The sequence below is a fragment of the Bubalus kerabau genome, chromosome 15, assembly GCF_029407905.1.
Source record: "Bubalus kerabau isolate K-KA32 ecotype Philippines breed swamp buffalo chromosome 15, PCC_UOA_SB_1v2, whole genome shotgun sequence".
Taxonomy (NCBI): domain Eukaryota; kingdom Metazoa; phylum Chordata; class Mammalia; order Artiodactyla; family Bovidae; genus Bubalus; species Bubalus kerabau.
This window is the reverse complement of record NC_073638.1, coordinates 60,399,635-60,424,631: the sequence shown is the minus strand read 5'-3', so window position 1 is coordinate 60,424,631 and position 24,997 is coordinate 60,399,635. Positions and strand designations below refer to the sequence as shown.

Below are 24,997 nucleotides of genomic sequence, written 5' to 3'. Positions count from 1 at the left end.
AGAGGAAGTGATGCAATGTCCCTCCTCTTACCACTGTTCAGTTCGGTTCAGTTCAGTCGCTCAGTTGTGTCCGACTCTTTGCGATCCCATGAATCGCAGCACTCCAGGCCTCCCTGTCCATCACCAACTCCCAGAGTTCACTCAAACTCACATCCATCGAGTCAGTGATGCCATCCAGCCATCTCATCCTCTGCCGTCCCCTTCTCCTCCTGCCCCCAATCCCGCCCAGCATCAGAGTCTTTCCCAGTGAGTCAACTCTTCACATGAGGTGGCCAAAGTACTGGAGTTTCAGCTTTAGCATCATTCCTTCCAAAGCAATCCCAGGGCTGATCTCCTTCAGAATGGACTGGTTGGATCTCCTTGCAGTCCAAGGGACTCTCAAGAGTCTTCTCCAACACCACAGTTCAAAAGCATCAATTCTTCGGCACTCAGCCTTCTTCACAGTCCAACCAGAGCCTTGACTAGATGAACATTTGTTGGCAAAGTAATGTCTCTGCTTTTTAATATGCTGTCTACCTTGGTCATAACTTTCCTTCCAAGGAGTAAGCGTCTTTTAATTTCATGGCTGCAGTCACCATCTGCAGTGATCTTACCACTGTAGCCATTCTAATTCAAACTTTATTGATCATGTGAAATGATGGGCATAAAGTCATCAGCACATGTAGACGCTCAAAAATGGTAGACCATTCCTCCCTCACTGTCCCAGATATTAGACAACAGCTCTCACAGCAAGGACCTTCAATTCTAGCAGAGAAGAAAACCTGAAACTTCAGCATTCTTTTAAATGTTGGCACTACTTTCAACCTAATTATTATAAGTCCCATTGCACAGGTGTTGAAAGTTTAATACAGAGAGGTTAAACACATTTTTTAAGGTCTCAGAGCTAATAAGTGGTCAACATTGCATTTGAATTCAGGTCTGTTCAGCACCAAAGTTACTGTCATTTCCTCAGCTTTCTCTTTAAGAAAGGGCTATATCCCAGAGTTGGACAAGACTGAGCAAGGAGCACTTTCACTCTCACTTCTTTTCACATCCCAGAGAGATATCTGTAGCCCATGCTCCTTGCAGCGCTGCAGGCACAGCTTATTTTATAACATTATGCTTTGCAGCTATTGCGTGTCTTTCAAGTTGAATGTTTGTGGCAATCCTGCTTCAGCAAAGTCTATCGGCACCATTTTGTCAACATTTTCTCACTTTGTGTCTGTGTCACAGTTTGGTTTTGTTGCTGTTGTTCAGTCGATAAATTGTGTCCAATTCTTTGCGACCACACAGACTGTAGCCTGCCTGGCTCCTCTGTCCATAGGATTCTCCAGGCAAGAATACTGGAGTGGGTTGTCACTCCCTCCTCCAGGGAATCTTTCCAACCCAGGGATTGAACTCATGTCTCTGGGTCTTCTGCATTAGCAGGTGGGTTCTTTATTCACTGAGCCTTTGGGGAAGCTGACTGCTTGCAATTTTTTAAACCCTCCACCAGCAAAAAGATTAAAATTCACCAAAGGCTCAGATGATAGAATAGTTTTACCAATAAAGTATTTTTTAACTAAGGTATATACACTGTTTTTTTAGACATAATGCTCCTAAATACTTACTAGATTACACCAAAATAAACATAACTTTCATATGCACTGGGAAACCAAAAAACTCAAGACTAGTTCTATTGCAATATTCATTTTATTGAAGTAGTCTAGAACAGAACCCATAGTATCTCTGAGGTATGCCTATATTTAAAATAGTCAGGACACGGAAAAAACCTGTGTCCATCAATGGATGAATAGATAAATTATATAGATAACATAAACATGAAATGTCATACATATATATGTGTGTGTGTGTATATATATATATATATACACACACACGAGTAATTTTCAGCCATAAAAAGGTAGGAAATACTACCATTTACAATAACGTAGATGGACCTTGAATGCAATATGCTGAGTTAAACAAGTCACATAGAGAAAGACAAATACTAAATGATCTCACTTATATGTGGAATAAAAAAGAACAGACTATAGGAACAAAGAACATATTGGTGAAAGTTAAATGTAGGGGTCTTGGGCATGGTGGGAAAACTAGGTGAAGATGGTTAAAGAGGTATAAACTTTCAATCATACAATAGGTACTTCCTGGGAATGTAATGTCATTCACAGCATGGTGACTGTAGTTAACAATCTGTGTGTATGTGTGTGTGTGTGTGTCGTTGCTCAGTCATGTCCAACTCTGCAACTCCATGGACTGTAGCCCACCAGGCTCCTTTGTCCATGGAATTGTCTAGCAAGAATGCTGGAGTGTATTGCCATTCCTTTCTCCAGGGGATCTTCCTGACCCAGATATCTTTACCATCTGAGCTACAAGGAAAGCCCATAGTTAACAATATTGTATTATTTCAAATACTGTATATTTGAAAGTTGTTATCACTGCAGATGGTGACTGCAGCCATGAAATTAAAAGACGCTTACTCCTTGGAAGGAAAGTTATGACCAACCTAGATAGCATATTCAAAAGCAGAGACATTACTTTGCCAACAAAGATTCGTCTAGTCAAGGCTCTGGTTTTTCCTGTGGTCATGTATGGATGTGAGAGTTGGACTGTGAAGAAGGCTGAGCGCCAAAGAATTGATGCTTTTGAACTGTGGTGTTGGAGAAGACTCTTGAGAGTCCCTTGGACTCCAAGGAGATCCAACCAGTCCATTCTAAAGGAGATCAGCCCTGGGATTGCTTTGGAAGGAATGATGCTAAAGCTGAAACTCCAGTACTTTGGCCACCTCATGTGAAGAGTTGACTCATTGGGAAAGACTCTGATGCTGGGAGGGATTGGGGGCAGGAGGAGAAGGGGACGACAGAGGATGAGATGGCTGGATAGCATCACTGACTCGATGGAGATGAGTCTGGGTGAACTCCGGGAGTTGATGATGGACAGGGAGGCCCAGTGTGCTGCGATTCATGGGGTCGCAAAGAGTCAGACGGGACTGAGTGACTGAACTGAAGAGAGTAGATCTTGAAAGTTCTCATCACAAGGAAAAAATTGAACTATTTGAAGTGATAGATACTAACTAAACTTACTGTGTTAAATGTATATGTATGTTTAAGGCTTTAAATTTATGCAATGTTATATGTCAATTCTATCTCAGTAAAACTGGAAAATCTTTTAGCAAGAAAGTGATATATTTTAACTTTGAAGATGAGTACTGCTGGGCAGAAGAAAACATGGGTGTGGCCAAGGGTTGGAGCTCTCAATCACACCCACCCCTCTATCCCTCCACTATGATCCCAAAGTTCAAACTCGAATTCTGAATGGGACTGGGCTCCTTGTCTAGGTTTTAGAGGAGGGTTTCTCAACCTCAGCATGACTCATATTGACCCAGCTAATTCTTTGTTGGGGGTGGGGATGGACTCTCCAGGATATTGTAGAATGCTTAAAAGCATCTTTGGTGTCTACCTACTGAATACAAGTAGCATTACCCCAACCCACCATGTACCCTGTTACGACAGGTAAAAATGGTTCCAGACTTTGCCAAGTGATTCTAAGGGACAAAATGCTCCCAGGTTGAGAACCACAGGTTTAGATGTATGGCATTCCCACTCTAAGATTAATTTACAACCTGAGGTCTGTGCTTATGAGCTCTTTGCTTTTTTTTTTTTTTTTTTTTGAGGCTTCATCTGCTCATGCCCAGACCCTCATCTCCACTCTCTGTATCCCATCCCACCATCCAGCCATCCATGTCTCCCAGCTTTAGAAGGGCTCCAGTACAGGAGCCTGGGCAAAAGACCTGGAACCCCATCCCTGATCTGAGAGCTGAAACAAGTTCCTGGTCTGGAGACCAATGCCATGAAAATGTGCTTCCAAATGCTCTGCAGCATTTGGGTGGAAATGGCCTCATCAATCATCCTATTGTTTTGTGGGCCTCTTAGGGTGCTCCTGGGAACGACAGGGACTGTGACTCATCCTGCTGTACTGCTGTAATATTAAAGAAAATAAATAACGGAACTAAGAAGGCATTAAGTGAGGAAATGAGGCACGGGAGCATGAGGCAGAGGTGATCCTACTGCACTGCTTCTAAGTGAATATCACCCAATTAATGGGAAGCAGAACCCAGGAAAGGAACTGCCAAATCACAGTTCTCTGAATGAACTGCAGAACGTACAGTCAGATGGTAGTGAATTCCCCAGGCCGGCCTTTTCCTGTGAGGTCCCTTTCTGAATAACAAGGAAGTGCATGCAATTGGCTTGTCATGGCTTGTTCTGTCTTAAGTAATAATGGCAATAACAAGACCTTATGTTTGTGCAGTGTTTCCTGTTTTACACAGCATTTTTCCATACAACACATTATTTTATTTACAAGGAATCCTGTAGACACCCAGCCAGGAGGAAGGCAGTGCTCAGAGGGGCATTTCTATAGGTTTGAGACAGTAGAGCATGCTTATGAGAGCATAGGCTCTGGAACCTGAAAATCTAAGAATATTGGTTCTTAGACCAGCTCTGGAACCTTAAATCTTAACTGTCAAAGTTCAGTGTTCTTCTCTATCAGAGTTGATAATAACAGTGTTGCAAGGTATTCAAACAAATCAGATCTATAATTACTGAGCACAATATATTTTTACTATAGGCAAAAGGCTCTTAATAGTTGCATAAGTAATCCTTAACTCACGATGATATGTAGATGGTTGTTGTTCAGTTGCCAAGTCATGTCTCACTCTTCACAACCCCATGGACTGCAGTACACCAAGCTTCCCTGTCCTTTACTATCTTCTGGAGTTTGCCCAAGTTCATGTCCACTGAATTGGTGATGCTATCCAGCCATCTCATCCTGTCACCCTCTTTTCCTTCTGCCTTCAATCTTTCCCAGCATCAGGGTCTTTTCCAGGGAGTTGGCTGTTTGCATCAGGTGGCCAAAGTATTGGAGCTTTAGCTTCAGCATCAGTACTTCCAATGAATATTCAAGGTTGATTTCCTTTAAGATTGACTGGTTTGATGTCCTTGCTTTCCAAGGTAATCTCAAGAGTCTCCTCCAGCACCACAGTTTGAAAGCATCAATTCTTTGGCACTTTGCATTCTTTACTGTCCAGCTCTCATATGCGTGCATGATTACTGGAAAAACCATAGCCTTGACTATATGGACCTTTGTTGGCAAAGGGATGTCTTTGCTCTTCAACACGCTGTCTAGGTTTGTCACAGCTTTCCTGCCAAGAACCAATCACCTTCTAATTTCATGGTTGTAGTCACCATCTGCATTGATTTTAGAGCCTGGAAGAGGAAATCTGTCACTGCTTCCACCTTTTCCCCTTCTGTTTGCCATAAAGTGATAGGACCAGATATAATGATCTTAGTTTTCAAATCTTGAATTTTAAGTTGGCTTTTCATTCTCCTTCTTCACTCTCATCAGGAGGCTCTTTAGTTCCTCTTCACTTTCTGCCATTAGAGTGGTATCATCCATATATCAGACGTTGTTATTTCTCCTGGCAGTCTTGATTCCAGCTTGTAACTCATCCAGCCCAGCATTTCACGATGTACTCTGCATATAAGTTAAATAAACAGGATGACAATAAACAGCCTTGTCATACTCCTTTCTCAATCCTGAACCAGTCAGTTGTTCCATACAGGATTCAGAAGTGTAAACAGCATGATGTTTTGTGTCATAGTCAATAGTAATGACTTTAGAGATAAATGACCCAGGGTTTGAATCTCAGCTCTGTCACTTGAAATTGTATAATTTGAAACAAGTTTCTTAAATTCCCTACACCTCAGTTTTCTCATCCATAAAATAGGTGCTTTGAAGATTAAATGAGTAAGTATATGAAATGCACTCTCTCACTGCCTGAGTCATCTGTACTTGGTTACTCTTTGTTTCAGGCTCTGCTGTCTATTTTCATATTATTTTCACCTCAGTTAATGTGATTACTCAGAACTGATCTTAAGTACTGTACTTTACTGTGGCAAAGAACCTGCCTTCCCGGGCAGGAAACAGGAAACATAAGAGATGAAGGTTTGATCCCTGGGTGTGAAAGGTCCCCTGGAGGAGGGCATTTCCTGGAGGGCAACCCACTCCAGTATTCTTTGCTGGAGTATCCCATGGACAGAGAAGCCTGGCAGAGTATGGTCCATAGGGTCGCAAAGAGTCACTGAAGCAACTTAGCACAGCACAGTATTATTTAAGGGAATTAACACTGGATGCTATTACAGACAAATCTCCATATCTCAATGGCTTACCGCAATTAAACTTCCTACTCATATCACATTCCAATGCCTGGTAGTCAGAGTCTGTGTGTGTTGTTGTTGTTGGGGTATACTCCGTGCAGGTATTTTGAGACCAAAGCTCTTAACAGGCTGTGTCTCTACCCATTCCTGCACCCTCAGTGTTTTCTCCTTTTGGCAGTTGAGGGGAGCACAGGAATGAGGCACAGGAATTTCTATGGGTCAAGACGGGAAATTGAACACATTGCTTTTGCTCTCATTCCTTGTACAGAACTCAATCAAACATAGGGCCATACTTCACTCAAAGAAGTCTGAGAAATGGAGTCTAGCCTTGTGCCCAAAAAAAGGAAAGTTCAGACAGAAGAGGCTTCTAGGACTCTCTGCCACAAGTCCAGAGTACAGGGGTTCTTTGCGTCCCAGCAGCAGGCTCTGTAAAGTGTTGCACTACTAATGTGGGCCGCTGTGTCCTGATGCTCTCTGATCTTCCCTTTCTCCCAAGGCATCATTCTCCCATGATGACCTTGTGAGCAGTGCTTTATACCTTGACAGCAAGATTGGTCCTACTTCTGGTCAGGGTCTAAACTGTAAATAACGTTTCCTTTGAATGGAAACATAGCTCTCTTGACATTAGACTATGTCAAAAATATGCTACTTGAGAGATCAGCTGAGGGCAAGACCCATGATGTAGAAATTCAGTGTCTTGTGACAAGCAGTTCATTTGCTTTCAGAGGCTAAACTTTAGAGCAGTATGTTTTACTTTATCATAGGGACAAGGTCAAGGTGGACCTACAAGTTATAGCAGGCAAATGGAAATGAGCTGAAAGTAAAAAAAAAAAAAAAATTAAAATCAGAGACTAGGAAGCAAAGTACAACTTTAGAGCCAAGAGGAAATTTCAGACACAGTAGAAAACTTTAAAAAACTGGGAACCAGGCACATGAAGAGTTGTTGTCACTGAGTCACCAAGTCGTGTCTGACTCTTTGAGACCCCATAGAATGCAGCACGCAGGGTTCTCTGCCCTTCAGAACCTCCTGGAGTTTTCTCAGACTCATGTCCATTGAGTCAATGATGCCATCCAACCATCTCATCCTCTGTCACCCCTTTCTCCTCCTGCCTTCTATCTTTTCCAGCATCAGGGTCTTTACAATGAGTTGGCTCTTCACATCAGGTGGCCAAAGTATTGGAGCTTCAACATCAGTCCTTAAAATACTCAAGACTGATTTTCTTTAAGACTGACTGGTTTGATCTTGCAGTCCAAGGGACTCTCAAGAGTCTTCTCCAACACCACAGTTCGAAAGCATCAATTATTCAATGTTCAGTCTTCTTTATGGTCCAACTCTCACATCCATACATGGCTAGTGGAAAAATAGCCTTGACTATAGGGACCTTTGTCAGCAAAGTGATGTCTCTGCTTTTAAATACAACCAGGGAACAAGAACCTCTGAAAAAATCATACCTGCATAGATTACAGTAGACTATATATAGATGTACCAGTTGGGTGTCCTCCAACATTGGCTCCAGCTTTCACTGGACCCCCATCCCAACCACTTCAGCAGTGTCTTTGCCTCGACCCCCAGTCTCACGTTGACCAACAACTGACAGCCAGTGAAGGTTTACACACAATGAAGTCCAGCAGTGAGACAACCAGGGCACCAGGCATGCCATCCAGCTACACTGAGTGGCTGAAGGGCACATACTTGCTAGTTAGGGCCTGACAAAAACGTGGTCCACTGGAGAAGCGAATGGCAAATTACTTCAGTATGCTTTCGTTGAGAACCCCATGAATAGTATGAAAAGGCAAAAAGATATGACACTGAAAAATGACCCCCAAGGTCAATAGGTGTCCAATATACTACTGAAGAAGAGTAGAGAAACAGCGCCACCTGGGAAGACCTCAAATAGTCTCCCTTTGATATTTCTTTTTTTTTTTTTTTTTCATTTTTAATTGAAGGATAATTGCTTTACAATATTGGTTTGATTTCTGCCATACATCAACATGAATCAGCCGTAGTTGTGCATATGTCCCCTCCCTCTTCCACCACCCTCCCACCTCCAGCCCTTCCCCACCCTTCTACATTGTTACAGAGCCTTTATTTTGGAGCTTTGGAAAACTATGTGGCAGCCGGGCATCTTAGTTTATATTCTTTAAGAAATACCTGAAATCGAGATATTTCAATTGCTTTAGCAGTTCCTGCAGAGTCAGTAAGTTATACTAGTTTAAAGCATGGACCCTGAAGCAAAATCAGTCTCGGATTGAATCCTGACTAACGGCCGCAGCTGTACAACCCCGAGGAAGTGCATACCTTCTCTGTATCTCAGTTGCTTTATGTGTAAAATGAAGTCAGTGAATAATGTGTATATCACAGGATTGTTGTGATGATTAAATAGGAAGGAAAGCATTTATCCTCGTGCTGCACCTTCAGTAAACATTCAATAAGTGTGCATTGCTGTTGTCTAGAGGTAAGTTTTGACAGTTGGGATGTTTTAATAAGAATGTGCTAAATTGAAGGTCTATACAGAGGTGAGCCAAAAAGATCAAGGTCTTTTGTCTCAATAATTTAAGACTTATTTTGAAATATGTGAGCAGTTAGATAGTCTAGGCCCACAGTAATGCATAGGACCATGGAATTTTTAGCCTGAACATTTTTTTTAAAATCAGAGTACAGCTGCTTTACAATGTTGTGTTAGTTTTTTCTGTACAATAAAGTGAATCAGCTATACGTATACATATATCCCTTCCCTCCTGGATCTCTCTCCCCTCACCCTATCTAGCCCATTTAAGTCACTGCAGAGCACTAAGCTGAGCTCCCTGCACAGTAGCTTCCCACTAGCTATCTGTCTCACATCCAGCAGTGTACATAATCAACCCCAACCTCCCAATTCATCCTACTCTCTACCCCACGTTCACATGTCTGTTTTCTATGTCTTTGTCTCTATTTCTGTCCTGCAAATAGGTTCATCTGTATGATTTTTCTAGATTCCACATTTTTTAAAGGAAATTACCAAATGCTCAAGAAGCCATATATTTAAAATAAAATGAATAAAGTATCTATAGGATAACTAAATTTAAAGTTTTAACTTTATTGTCAGTCTTTCAAGATAAATCACTTGCAAAACGTATGTCTAGGTTAAGCCTGTTGATTTAATTTACTCATCAACTGCTGAGCATCATGGGTGAAGGTCATGTGTGAAGCATCAGTGATAAGCAGAGTCACCAACAAGACGAGGTAGTCTTTGTGTTCAGTGACAAAAAACATCAAGGAAATAATCACTCAATTAATTCTTTCAGCTGTACTACATATGAAGAAAAAAGGAGAAGGTTATGAAGAAATAACACAGAAAGAGTTATTTTAAGGTGAGGGTCCCAGGGAAGTCTTCCCTAAGCAAAGTATATCCATCTAAGCCAAGAGTTCCTGGCTAATTAGAATTTCCAAGACATTCACTAAAGTAGTGATTGTAGTCTAGAGGTGCCCAACACAAATCTATAGAAAATATTTCACTTTCTATCTGCATGTAGACATAGAATTAAAGATCATGCATCTTGTCCATCAAAAGTGCTATCAAGTCATTTATATACATATTAGAGGAAGAGAATAGGAGGGGGAATTGTCAAGTGCAGACATCTATTTTTAAAATTTAATTGGAAATCATGTTGACTATTAAGAGACTATTTCTAATAAGTCTGATGTTTGAAGTGCCATTGATAGGCAAGTTCTAAACATATGTCCTTTTCTATGGGTTATTCTCAGCCATATATTTCACTTAGTAGTCAATACCTATGTTCTGATGAAAATGTCCATAAATGTTGCAAATTCTGTTATGATTTTCCTGTCATATTTTTCCTGCATGTGATAAAATACACAGAAATAATCAATAGAGACATGGCTGTACCTAAATGTGTCTTGCTTCTGTTACGGATTATTGACTTGAGAAACATAGGTATGTGGGCAGAGTAGTAATGGTCTCTCAAAGATGTTCACATCCTATTCCCTGGAATATGTGAATATGTTATGTCACAGGGCAAAGGGGGATTTTGAGGTTGTATATGGAATTAAACTTGCTAATCAACTGAATCAATATTGGGAAACATTCCTGGACTATGTAGGCAGGGCCAATATGGAAGAAAGAGAAACAGAGGAATCAGTTTCAATGCTTGTTCAGTCACTCAGTCATATCTGACTCTTTGTGACCCCATGGACTGTACCCTGCCAGTCTCCTCTGTCCATGGAATTTTCCAGGCGAGAATACTGGAGTGGGTTGCCATTTCCTCCTCCCTCAGTGTCAGAGGGATGTGTTTTGAGAACAACTCAGTCATCATTGCTGGGTCTGAAGACGGGAAGGGCTCATGAGCCAAGGAGTGCCAATAGCCTCTTAGAGACTGAAAGGATGAGAACACAGATGCTCTTTTAGAGCTTCCAGAAAGAACAGCGGCTCTGATGACACTGCTTTTAGAACAGTCTCTTAGCCTTAACCATTTAGCCCAGTTTTGGAGGGAGCTCAGAAGTCTATTCATGTGAGTCTCAGTCACTTCTGCTCATACTTAGGTTACTGCTGGTCCTCCTACACTAGGAGTGACGTCCAGGAACACTTCCACCATGTGGTGTGCCAATCCATGTGGTGTGCCAATCCATGCAGGGCTGTGGTGGCATGGAGGCCTAGGCTCAGAGGTCATGTTGTGATACGAGTATGTCCTAAGCACCAGTTATAGAAAGTATATAAATAGTGGATGAGAAATGAATTTTAAGTGTTTCAAATCAGAAGCCGTATGCAAAATTTTTCTACCAAATATCACAGCTCATATTTAAAGGAATATGAATTACAAAATAACATAAATTGTAAGATAATAAATCTGAGTAATTAAGATGTTAATTTTGTAGTAAATAGAAAAACAACGGGAAACTATTGCAGCATGCCTTTCAGAACAAATGTTTAAACATCTAAGCATTTCAAATTTTGAGAGGATAAATGTTTCCTTCATAAAAAAATGATATATCCTTTGGAACATTCTGAGGCCTATGCTAATCTGTAGCTCTGATTCTTAACAATCAATAATTATACTGATCTGATCCAGGCAGGTTAGGCTTCTCTTCTAGACCCACCATAAAAATGTACATATATTTTTTTTAATTTTATTTTATTTTTAAACTTTACAACATTGTATTAGTTTTGCCAAATATTTTTAAAGACAAAAACGGGTATGGTTTATTTTCCAATGTCCCATATAGTTCAGTTCAGTTCAGTTCAGTCACTCAGTCGTGTCTGACTCTTTGCGACCCCATGAATCACAGCACACCAGGCCTCCCTGTCCATCACCAACTCCCGGAGTTCACTCAAACTCATGTCCATCAAGTCAGCGATGCCATCCAGCCATCTGTAGTCCCCTTCTACTCCTGACCCCAATCCCTCCCAGCATCAGAGTCTTTTCCAATGAATCAACTCTTCACATGAGGTGACCACAGTATTGGAGTTTCAGCTTTAGCATCAGTCCTTCCAAAGAACACCCAGGACTGATCTCCTTTAGAATGGACTGGTTGGATCTCCTTGTAGTCCAAGAGACTCTCAAGAGTCTTCTCCAATACCACAGTTCAAGAGCATCAATTCTTAGGTGCTCAGCTTTCTTCACAGTCCAACTCTCACATCCATACATGACCACTGGAAAAACCATAGCCTTGACTAGACGGACCTTTGTTGGCAAAGTAATGTCTCTGCTTTTTAATAAGCTATCTAGGTTGGTCATAACTTTCCTTCCAAGGAGTAAGCATCTTTTAATTTCATGGCTGCAATCACCATCTACAGTGATTTTGGAGCCCAAAAAAAAAAAGTCTGACACTGTTTCCACTGTTTCCCCATCTATTTGCCATGAAGTGATGGGACCAGATGCCATGATCTTTGTTTTCTGAATGTTGAGATTTGAGCCAACTTTTTCATTCTCCTCTTTCACTTTCATCAAGAGGCTTTTGAGTTCCTCTTCATTTTTCTTCTATAAGGGTGGTGTCATCTGCACATCTGAGGTTATTGATATTTCTCCCGGCAATTTTGATTTCAGCTTGTGCTTCTTCCAGCCCAGCATTTTGCATAATGTACTCTGCATATAAGTTAAATAAACAGGATGAAAATATACACCCTTGACATACTCCTTTTCCTATCTGGAACCAGTCTGTTGTTCCATGTTCAGTTCTAACTGTTGCTTCCTGATCTGCATATAGGTTTCTCAAGAGGCAGATCAGGTGGTCTGGTATTCCCATCTCTTTCAGAATTTTCCACAGTTTATTGTGATCCACACAGTCAAAGGCTTTGGCATCGTCAATAAAGCAGAAATAGATGTTTTTCTGGAACTCTCTTGCTTTTTCCATGAGCCAGGGATGTTGGCAATTTGATCTCTGGTTCCTCTGCCTTTTCTAAAACCAGCTTGAACATCTGGAAGTTCACGATTCAGGTATTGCTGAAGCCTGGCTTGGAGAATTTTGAGCATTACTTTACTAGCATGTGAGATGAGTGCAATTGTGTGGTAGTTTGAGCATTCTTTGGCATTGCCTTTCTTTGGGATTGGAATGAAAACTGACCTTTGGAATGAAAACTGACCATTGGAATGAAAACTGTGGCCACTGCTGAAATTTTCCAAATTTGCTGGCATATTGAGTGCAGCACTTTCACAGCATCATCTTTCAGGATTTGAAATAGCTCAACTGGAATTCTGTAACCTCCACTATCTTTGTTCATAGTGATGCTTTCTAAGGCCCACTTGACTTTACATTCCAGGATGTCTGGCTCTAGGTGATGTCCCATATAAGTAAACACTAAATAATTGTTAAATATGTGGGCTTATTTACTAAACTGCTCTTTGAAAATTTAATTGGATATATAAAAACCAGTACATTTAAGTTTTCACATTGAAAAAAAAACCTAATCCTTCAAAAGTTTTGCTTCCCTCTTCATTTTCTGCAACTCACCTCAGGCTGAAACCTGAGAATCATGCCTGTCCTCTCTTTTCCTTTCCTCTCACCACAAATTCTTAAAAAAAAAAAAAAAAGTCAAGGACTATGCACCAGGAATTGTTCTTGACTCTACAATGGAATCATGAGTTAAATCCATTGGTCTTATCTTCAATAAAAATATCTGAATCTAACCAGTCCCTGCTTCTACCTTCATGACACCATTCCAAAGTACCACAGAGCTCAATTGGAACCATGCAATAGCTTTTTAACTTGCCTCCTGATTGTACTATAATAATATAGTAGATAGTAGATAGTAGAACTGGCCCCAACAATCTATTCTCCACTTAGCAGTTAGAGTGATTTTTTTAAAAGATCAGATCATATCATGTAGTTTTCCTGCTTATAACATTGCAATGGCTTATTAGTATAATCAAATAAAAAGCAGACATCTTCCTGTGATCATGCCACTCTACAATCTGGCCCTTCATTTCTGACCACATCTCTTACTATTCTCTTCCTTGTTCACACCACATCATTCAGGCTAGCTTCCTCGATCCTTGAGCACGATCAATATTTTCTCGACTCAGAACCCTTGCCATTGCTGTTTCCTCACCCAAAGGTGCTTTTTCATCAGATCTTCACACGGTGCGCTCAGTCAGGCTTCAGCTTACCTAAGGACCCTCTCGAGTTCCAAAGTCTTCTCATCTTATCAAATATTTTGATACAATTAAGCCACTGTAAATGTATAGCTCATTATGAACACAGTTGTTTTTAAAGTCCGGTTTGACATCTATTTTGCTAGCAAACCCAGGTTGACACTCTCTATCCTTAATGCTTATCATGCCTGTGCTTAAAAATCCACTCCAGATTTACAGTAATGCTTAACATCAGGTTCATCCATTACATGTGTCACCATTTCCTCCTGTTCTGCCTTTGATCAGTGGGGATATCTGCCTCCACCATGCAGTTCTTTGATTAGTCATTATTTCTCCAAAATTAAGCATCAGTGATACTGAGACTTTAATGCAAAGTTTATTCTTTACACTGTTACAAAACATATCTGGGTCTTTAAACTTGACTAGCTATATGACTCTCTTAACATTCTCATTTACACTGGGTTTTATTAAAGAGAGTTAAAAATAAGGGTATATCAGTGGATACAGAACAGGCTATGCAATCCAGAGGCCTGAACACCAACAGTGTTCCTTGGAAATTTTAGTTCTGCCTCAGTGGCTTGAGCTTCCTGGCCCTGCTGTCGGGACTGCCTTTTAACTATGCAATATGATAACAATCGCAGGTAAAGACTTGCATATGTTGATTAAGTGCCAAATTTTGTGAGATTCTGCATTCCATTTTATTTCTGAGCATTTTAGAGTTCCAGATCATGATCTTAGTGTCCGAGTTAAAATTCTTTACCATCTTGAAATGTGCTGTGTAAGATAAATGTAAGCTTGATGTTTTATCTCTTCTTTAACATTCGAATGTAGTGAAATTGAATAAGCTTGCTCTTTGCAGTGGAGCTTAAGGTATCCCATTGTTTCCTTCTGTGATGTCGCTGACATCATGATGTCAGACAACATTAATCTTCATCCTCACCGTAGTAAACTGGCAGCACCTGGAAGGCCACGCATTTGCCAGGAGATTCTCTATACTATCACAGAGGTCATTTCTTTCTTTAGAATTGTCACGCCCTTCACAGTTAGCAAATGGTTTACTTACACATTCAGAAAATACCTACTGAGTACTTAGGTCAGGGGCCAGCCAGGGCTGAAGTGGATATAACTAAAATCACGATCTATGATGTGTAATAGTACTGATAAAGTAGAAGTAAAACAGCTGTAGTAACAGCAGATGGGTATCCCAAGAAATTCTTGGACATTCGGATGACTTTCTTATAACTAACTTACAGTTATTGATTTAATTTTGATTAGCAGAATCCTTACCTTTTTTCGGCGTGGGTATTTATCAATCAGAATATAAGATGTTTCTCCTTCTATCCAGAGAGATGAAATTGGCCCTTGTGTTTTCAAAACACAGGACTGATTTATAGATATTATTTCATTTGATCCTTGTAACAACCATATGAATTTGATATTACCATTATTTATATTTTATACAGAATAACACTGAGGCTAGTAGAAGTTAAGTAGTTTGTACTTGGTCCCTTGTCTCCAAACACTAGAGCTTCTCACAGTAAAGTTGAAACTAAATAAATTTACCCTATGAGAGTGTAATTTCTTCACATTACTCCATGTTCACCAAACAATGGAATAATTACTTCATTGGTCAGATCAAAACTCACAAAGCCAGTGTTTTTATCAGTTTTTCCCTTTAATATTCAAACCTCATCACCTTACCTTCATGGCCCTTACCTCCCTGAATAAATCTGTGACAATCATACTTGCTTCATCTTTATCCAATGTTTTATTTTAGGTTTTCCTTAAAAGCAGAGTTGGAAATAGGATGGTTTGTTTTTGCTTTTTCTTTTGAGGGGTGATCCCAAAGAATAAGAGCAGAGAACCAAAAGATGGGCAAAAAGAAAGCAAGGAAATTTAACCCAAAGAGTGAGTTATGAGCTGATCCTACTGTGGGTAATGGGGCTTCAGTTTTGCTAGAATTCTCTGAGGATTCATGGAGAATGCATTTCAGAATTCTCTGCCTAAGGATCAGAAGAGGCAGGTGTGAATTATTGGACTGTCTTTGGCACTGGTGAAGCATTGACTTATAACTACCTTATATTTGTTGGCAAATGCATCAGAACGGCTGCATGGGAACCTGGAAGCAGAAAGTGAGTAGCTGTGGTGAGATGCTCCTCATTTATAATTATGCACATCTAGGTTCCACAGCGAAGACTAGAATAAAATGATAGGCTGAGAGTGTGGGGGGATAGATACAAAAGTCATCTAATGACAGCAGTCCCCTGTCTTTTTGGCACCAGGGACCAGTTTCATGGAAGACAACTTTCCATGGACCAGGAGTGGAGACATGGTTTTGGGATGATTCAAGTGCATTACATTTATTGTGCACTTTATTGCCATTATTATTACATCAGTTCCACCTCAGATCATCAACCACTAGATCCCAGCGGTTGGGGACCCCTGATCTAACGCATAACGTCTTTTGTCTTGACTTTAAATCTTATCTCATCTGAATTCTTTTATGTAACCAGAACATCTTCAAACATTTGTATATTATTATCATCATCTCTATACATTTTTATGATGGAAATAATGGTTTCAAACCTTATTAATAAATATACTGCTTAACGTTTTATTGATAGAAACACTACTTAATTTTTAGATCATTCTTTAAGGGCCGCCTTTGTTTTTATGGTCTCTTGACAGTGTGAGAGTTTAAGAACAGCTATTTGTTCTCAGATAGAAGGCTGATGAGTAGAGATGGGCCATGACTCAATGGATGCTTTTCTTGCACCTGGAATATTAGTGATTGCTCCCATATGAGGATGGAAAGTGTTGCAATCAACATCTAAGATTTCCTTTTGGTATCAATCATAAAATTCTGAGATATCCTCAATACCAGAAATTTTATTTTCTATTAGTATCAAAGGAGTTTATAATTTGACATCTACCATTGCCAAAAATTTAAGTATTCACTAGGCTGTATTGTGGTCAGTTTCTTAAACCCTTCTTCCATGACTGCCATTCAACTGGCAAATCCCAGTTGTATTTACCCTGACACCCATCAGTTGTCAACTGTCAATTGATTACATCCTTTCCTTGAATATAGGACTATACCCTATATTTACTCTGCATCTTAGTTTTGTCTTTTTGTATTATCAGTACATTTTTGGTCATCACTTCTCATTTCCCAGTTGCAACAGACAACTGCTGGTATGGGCAGTAAAAGAGCCCTATCTCCAGTCTCCTGGTAACCATATACCCATTACTTTAGTGAAACACTCCAGCCTTCATTTATTTCACATGGGAGCTAACAATCATGGCCTCCCACTCTTACGGTCCAAAAGGCAGACATATGACTGATCTTGCACTAACAACAGGGTCATGTCTCCAGAACAAAATATTGCTACCAGCAATAGGAATATGACTCAAACAACATCATACTGGGCCTTACCTGTCCCACCTTCTAGTCAGAATTACCAGTACCCAGTATTTCACATTCTTGGTAACAAGAGACCTGAAAAACATGAGGCAACATGTCGAGAGAATTAACGATGTGAGACAATGAAAACAGTGACAGAGATTGAGCAGTCTTTGATTCTACTTGCTGCTGCTGCTGCTGCTAAGTCGCTTCAGTCGTGTCCAGCTCTGTGCGACCCCATAGACGGCAGCCCACCAGGCTCCTCAGTCCCTGGGACTCTCCAGGCAAGAACACTGGAGTGGGTTGCCATTGCCTTCTCCATTATATAGTATAATAATATGTTAATATTATAATAGTCTTATACATATTAATATAATAGATTATCAAAATATATATACTTTATAGTTATTATTTATAGATTTATTAGCTTCCCATATCAAACCATAAAGGGATGAGTGTAACCAATATTACATTTGCAGAAATTACCTTAAGTTGAATTTCTGTTACTTCAACCAAAGATTTCTGAATACTTCACTAAACATATGTCTTCCAAATAATGTGTCAAAAATTTCTAAAAATTATTCAGCCCCTACACCACAAGTATTCAGGAGTCATCATTCAGAAGCTTTCAACCTCTGCCTTTACTTATACGAGTAAAATTTTTTTTATTCTAAGAACATATTAAGCTTTGAAAAATTAGAAAGTTTGTCTTCCCCATGCCTAGTTTATTCTGTGCAGACAGAACACTAAGAATTGCATGGACAACAGCCTGTGCTCTCTAATCCCCAGACACTACCGTGTTCATCACTCTTCCCAGAAACCCATCTTTCCAACAGACAGGGCTTTCATTTTCCCATATGGTCTGGAAGCCACTACTTTAATATATTCTCCTTCCAGAGGCAATATTCATATTCTTATTCTCTGAGGTTATAAGCCTCATCTTAAAGGTGGAAAGTCTTCAGGAAAATAAACCTACAGAGATGGGGTCATTTAGAAAGACCACTTGACCTGCCTCCTGAGAAACCTGTATGCAGGTCAAGAAGCAATAGGTAGAACTGAACATGGAACAACAGACTGGTTCCAAATCGGGAAAGGAGTACATCAAGGCTGCATATTGTCACCCTGCTTATTTAACTTATATGCAGAGTACATCATGTGAAATGCCGGGCTAGTTGAAGCACAAGCTGGAATCATGATTGCCAGGAGAAATATCAATAACCTCAGATGTGCAGAAGACACCACCCTTATGGCAGAAAGTGAAGAGGAACTAAAGAGCCTCTTGATGAAAGTGAAAGAGGAGAGTGAAAAAGTTGGCTTAACCTCAACATTCAGAAAACTAAGATCATGGCATCTGGTCCCATCACTTCATGGCAAATATATGGGAAAACAATGGAAAGGGTGACAGACTTTATTTTGGGGGGTTCCAAAATCACTGTAGATGGTGACTGCTGCCATGAAATTAAAAGACACTTGCTTCTTAGAAGAAAAGCTATGACCAAACTAGACAGCATATTAAAAACCAGAGACATTACTTTGCCAACAAAGGTCTATCTAGCAAAGGCTATGGTTTTTCCAATAGTCATGTATGGATGTGAATTGGACTATAAAGAAACCTGAGCATGAAGAATTGATGGTTTTGAACTGTGGTGTTGGAGAAGACTCTTGAAAGTCCCTTGGACTGTAAGGAGTTCCAACCAGTCCATCCTAAAGGAAATCAGTCCTGAATATTCACTGGAAGGACTGATACTGAAGCTGAAACTCCAATACTTTGGCCACCTGATGTGAAGAACTGATTCACTGGAAAAGACTCTGATGCTGGGAAAGATTGAAGGTGGGAGGAGAAGGGGATGACACAGGATGAGATGGTTGGATGGCATCACCAACTCAATGGATATGAGTTTGAGTAAGCTCCAGGAGTTGGTGATGGACAGGGAAGCCTGGCGTGCTACAGTCCATGGAGTCGCAAAGAGTCAGACAAGACTGAGCAACTGAACTGAAGTGAATTAAAAAATACCATCATCACATTTGGGAATCAATGTATTAATAGCAATTCCACTGACTAAAGTGAGTTTCATATTCTTATTTCAATAAGTAACAACAACAAAAAAAGCATTTGAAGCTATTTCATAATCACTTCTGGGTAAAAACGAAAAGAAACATGTAGAAACATCAGAATAGAAACTTACTTTCTTGACATAATAAAGAATTTTTTAAACCAACTGCCAACATCACACTTATGGTGAAAAACTAAGTCTTTCTCATTAAAATCAGGAACAAGACAAAGGTATCATTATTTTTTAACATTATCTGGAAATCCTGTCCCAAGTAATAAAGCATGAGACAGAAATAAGAGATATTACTATTGGAAATGAAAGAAAATTAGCATTACTTGCAAGTGTCAAAATTATACATATATATATATATATATATATATATATAAATGAAAGTGAAAGGAGGCAAGAATATACAATGGATTAAAGACAATCTCTTTAACAAGTGGTGCTGGGAAATCTGGTCAACCACTTGTAAAAGAATGAAACTAGAACACTTTCTAACACCATACACAAAAATAAACTCAAAATGGATTAAAGATCTAAATGTAAGACCAGAAACTATAAAACTCCTAGAGGAGAACATAGGCAAAACACTCTCTGACATACATCACAGCAGGATCCTCTATGACCCACCTCCCAGAATATTGGAAATAAAAGCAAAAATAAACAAATGGGACCTAATTAACCTTAAAAGCTTCTGCACATCAAAGGAAACTATTAGCAAGGTGAAAAGACAGCCTTCAGAATGGGAGAAGATAATAGCAAATGAAGCAACTGACAAACAACTAATCTCGAGAATATACAAGCAACTCCTACAGCTCAACTCCAGAAAAATAAATGACCCAATCAAAAAATGGGCCAAAGAACTAAATAGACATTTCTCCAAAGAAGACATAAAGATGGCTAACAAACACATGAAGAGATGCTCAACATCACTCATTATCAGAGAAATGCAAATCAAAACCACTATGAGGTACCATTTCACACCAGTCAGAATGGCTGCGATCCAAAAGTCTACAAGTAATAAATGCTGGAGAGGGTGTGGAGAAAAGGGAACCCTCTTCCACTGTTGGTGGGAATGCAAACTAGTACAGCCACTATGGAGAACAGTGTGGAGATTCCTTAAAAAACTGGAAATAGACCTCCCTTATGATCCAGCAATCCCACTGCTGGGCATACACACTGAGGAAACCAGAAGGGAAAGAGACACGAGTACCCCAATGTTCATCGCAGCACTGTTTATGATAGCCAGGACATGGAAGCAACCTAGATGTCCATCAGCAGATGAATGGATAAGAAAGCTGTGGTACATATACACAATGGAGTATTATTCAGCCATTAAAAAGAATACATTTGAATCAGTTCTAATGAGGTGGATGAAACTGGAGCCTATTATACAGAGTGAAGTAAGCCAGAAAGAAAAACACCAATACAGTATACTAACGCATATATATGGAATTTAGAAAGATGGTAACAATAACCCTGTGTACGAGACAGCAAAAGAGACACTGATGTATAGAACAGTCTTATGGACTCTGTGGGAGAGGGAGAGGGTGGGAAGATTTGGGAGAATGGCATTGAAACATGTAAAATATCATGTATGAAATGAGTTGCCAGTCCAGGTTCGATGCACGATACTGGAAGCTTGGGGCTGGTGCACTGGGACAACCCAGAGGGATGGAATGGGGAGGGAGGAGGGAGGAGGGTTCAGGATGGGGAACACATGTATACCTGTGGCGGATTCATTTTGATATTTGGCAAAACTAATACAGTTATGTAAAGTTTAAAAATAAAATTAAATTAAAAAATATATATATATATAAATGAAAGTGAAAGAGAAGTGAGGTATAACATCTTAGATTGAATTTATCTTAAGAATAGTAGTTATAGTTAAGATTAATATTAAAAAAAAAACCAGATGCTTCACTGCACTTGAAACACAGTATCTGAAATACATTAAAAACTATTTCAACCAAACATTCTAAAGTCAAAATTATACCATCCTGAAAGCACACAAAATAAAATACACTTCACACACATAAATGCACAGCCATTGCCTAGGAATATCATTGTGTGAATATATATGAAGAAAATTATAAATGCCTGTATCATTCTGAATAGGTTATATCGTAGTGATAAGTAATCTCCCTAAATAACCTTGTTTTGTTTCATGTCCTTCGTCAGCTGGAACGGCAATCTATTCCACACGGTATTTATTCAGGGACCCAAGTATTTGTGTCTCTGCACCATGATTTGGGAAAAATGGAAGATGAAAATTGTTCAACAGATTCTTTCAGCACTTCTGCTTACATTTTATTGGCCAAAGCAAGGCAGATGTAATGTCTAATTTCAAAGGGGGGTTCAGTTCAGTTCAGTCACTCTGTCATGTCCAACTCTTTGCGACCCCATGAACCGCAGGGCTCCAGGCCTCCCTGTCCATCACCAATGCCCGGAGTCCACATAAACCCATGTCCATTGAGTTGGTGATGCCATCCAACCATCTCATCCTCTGTCATCCCCTTCTCCTCCTGCCCTCAATCTTTCCCAGCATCAGGGTCTTTTCAAATGAGTCAGCTCTTCGCATCAGGTGGCCAAAGTACTGGAGTTTCAGCTTCAACATCAGTCCTCCCAATGAACACCCAGGACTGTAAAACAGTGCAATATTAGCCACAATCTGAAGTGGGCTTCCCTGGTGGCTCAGATGGTAAAGAATCTTCCTCCAATGCAGGAGTCCCAAGTTCGATCTCTGGGGCAGAAAGTCCCCTGGAAAAGGGAATGGCAGCCCACTCCAGTATTTTTGCCTGGAGAATTCCATGGACAGAGGAGCCTGGCAGGATACAGTCCATGGGGTCACAAAGAATCAGACACGACTGAACAAATAACACTTTCACTTTTCAACTAAAAAAATACAGTGGTTGATTGCAATACCCAGGTTATAGATTAAAACTTCAGATCCTAGAAGCCATTCCTAGGCTCAAATTCTGGCTCTGGCAGTTGCTCATAAGTATTCTTGGGTTACTTTATCATTATGTGATTTCTTCTTCTCATCTGAAAAGTAGAAATAAGCATGTGGCTTATCAAATTGCATTACTGTTCTATGAATTTATGGAAAGATATTTTTTGAGAAACTATTTTGTGTCAAGAATATACTATTTTGGGTGCTTAGACATGAAAGTGAAAAGTATTAGTCACTCAGTCGTGTCCGACTCTGCAATGCCATGGACTGTAGCCTGACAGTCTCCTCTGTCCATGGAATTCTCCAGGCAAGAATACTGCAGTGAGTAGCCACTCCCTTCTCCAGGGTATCTTCCCAATCCAGGGATTGAACCTGGGTCTCCTGCTTTGCAGGCAAATTCTTTACTGTCTGAGCCATCATGTACGAAACAGACACAGGTCCCTGCTTTGAGGGATCATACATTCTTGGGAGAAAAGCAGAAAATAAAGCACAAGGAAACTAAATAAGTAAATTAAATCCTTGTATAGCCTTTTAGGTTACTGTAAAGACTGTCTTTATTCTAGTTACTCTACTGGGAAAAGACATTAGTGGAACAAGGATCAGAAGAGCAAAGAAACTCCCAAGGAGGATACTGCAGCAACCCAAGTAGAGATGGGTTGGATCAATGTAAAAGTAATGGAAATGCTGAGAAATACATCAGGCAAAAAACATATCTAAATTTAGGACCTAAATATTTTGGATATGTTTTGAGAGTAGAGGTATTGTTAGATATATTTGGGGATATACTATGGAAACAGAGTGTATGATGAATTACACATGGAGTATGAGAGAAAGAGAAGAGTTAATTGATAAAATAAGGTTTTTACATGGAGCCATTAACTGAGATGGAAAGGTAGCAGTGAAATCCAGTTTCAAGTCTGAAATGCTGAGGAGACATCTGAGAACAAGTGTTAAGCAGGAAACAGATACATTTGATAGAGTTCAGGAGGATGCATAACTGGAAAGTCAAATGTGGATACTTTCATAGAAAATGTGTTCAAAGCCCAGCAAGTCAATCAGATCACCAAAGAAGTAAGGATATGTGCTTTAAAATGAGTTAGTGAATGGGAATGACTTCAGATAATAGTATAAAATAAATATCTAATAAATGTTAGTTTTTGCTATTATACATTCCTGGAAGAGACCAATGGTTCAAAACTTAGTTCTTACCAGGTTAATTTACAGTCCTGAATGCATCTCAGTAGAATTCATCTGACAAAAGAAGGTGGCAGAACTATTCTAATGGTAGTTTGGGGATTTCACTGGTGGTCCAGTGGCTAAGATTTCACGATCTCAATATGGGGGGCCCAGGTTCAATCCCTGATCAGGGAATTAGATCCCACATGCTGAAACTAAGACCAAGCACAGTCAAATAAATAAATAAATTTTTAAAAAGGCTGCCTGGAAAAGAAATCAACATGAAATGAATTTGAAAACAGTGAGATGAGTTTGGAATTTTAAGTATAGTGGTATCAAGGAAAGGGGTTGAGAGTGGCAGGCTGTTCAACACCTCATATTACACAGGTTGGATAACTTTATTAAACATGGGACTAGTTCAAGAATTAACAGTAAAATGAAGGGAACAGAAGATATTGCCTCAAAACAGATTATGTGTCAATATTCATATTTGTATCACATTGATGCATTAAAAAATAATATAATTGAAGGGGCAAGCGATGATCTTGTGAGTCAATTAATTGTGATGGATGAGTTGGCTCTCCTTAATTGGTACACTGTTACATCCTTACCTCAGATTTTACAACAAAATATATTTCAGATGGCTCAGAGTTGGTTTTTTTTTTTTTAAAGATGAAGTGAAACACTAAAAGTTTTAAATGAATATCCATCTACTTTTTGGCTAGAGAAATCCATTCAGTGCATAAGAACAACGAAAAAATAAAACATTTAAATGTATGGCTACATAAGGGATTCCCAAGTGTCTCAATCAGGAAAAAATCCACATGCAATGCAGGAGACTGCCTGCAGTGCAGGAGATCCAGGTTCAATCCCTGGGTCAGAAGGATCCCCTGGAGAAGGAAACAGTAACTCATTCCAGTATTCTTGCCCAGGAAATCCCATGGACAGAGGAGCCTGGTGGGCTACAGTCAGTCCATGGGGTCACAAAGAGTCCGACTTGACTGAGCAACTAAATCACCACCACCACCATAAAACTTCAAAGTTACTACATATCATACATCTTATTATTACAAAGACGAATGACAAACTTGGAAATGTACCTGGATTAAAAAACATTAATGTATTAATATATGTTGCAAATCTTTAAGAAAATAAAACCAAATAGCCTGAAAGAAACCTAGGAAGAGACATGAGCAGGTAACTCACAGAATTAGAAACACATGTGGCTCCTCTAACATAAAACTTCCTAGATAACAAAGAAATGAAAATACCAAGAAGAGTCAAGAATTCTTTTTTAATATTGAATGTTTGTAAATTCATAGTGAAGCAAATATTCTCTAAGCCATTAAATTCATAAAACTTTTCTAGAGTGCAATTTAGCCAAATAAATCCCAAGATTTAATAGACATATGCTTTAACCAATTAATTATGCTTTTTGAAATTCATTCTAAGAACATATCAAAAATGTAGGCAATAATTCTATGTTAAAGAATTCATACAGCGGTGTTATTTATAACTGCATGGTTGAAAAGAATTTTAAACCTTAAACAATAGGAAATCGCTTAAGTAATAGTCAATACAAACGATATTATACTATGTAACCATTGAAAATTGTATTTGCAGATTA

At 39.4% G+C, this 24,997-nt stretch overlaps 1 long non-coding RNA gene across 1 annotated transcript in view; it reads right to left on the bottom strand.

The window, feature by feature from the left end:
- Positions 1 to 4,396: 4,396 nt before the first annotated feature.
- Positions 4,397 to 24,997, bottom strand: part of LOC129629258 (uncharacterized) — a 93,563-nt gene continuing 72,962 nt past the window's right edge. The window contains exons 2-3 of the long non-coding RNA XR_008703111.1: positions 17,218 to 17,280; positions 4,397 to 5,511 (exon numbers count right to left, since the gene is read on the bottom strand). This is a non-coding gene — a long non-coding RNA (uncharacterized LOC129629258). The remainder of the gene's footprint in view (positions 5,512 to 17,217; positions 17,281 to 24,997) is intronic.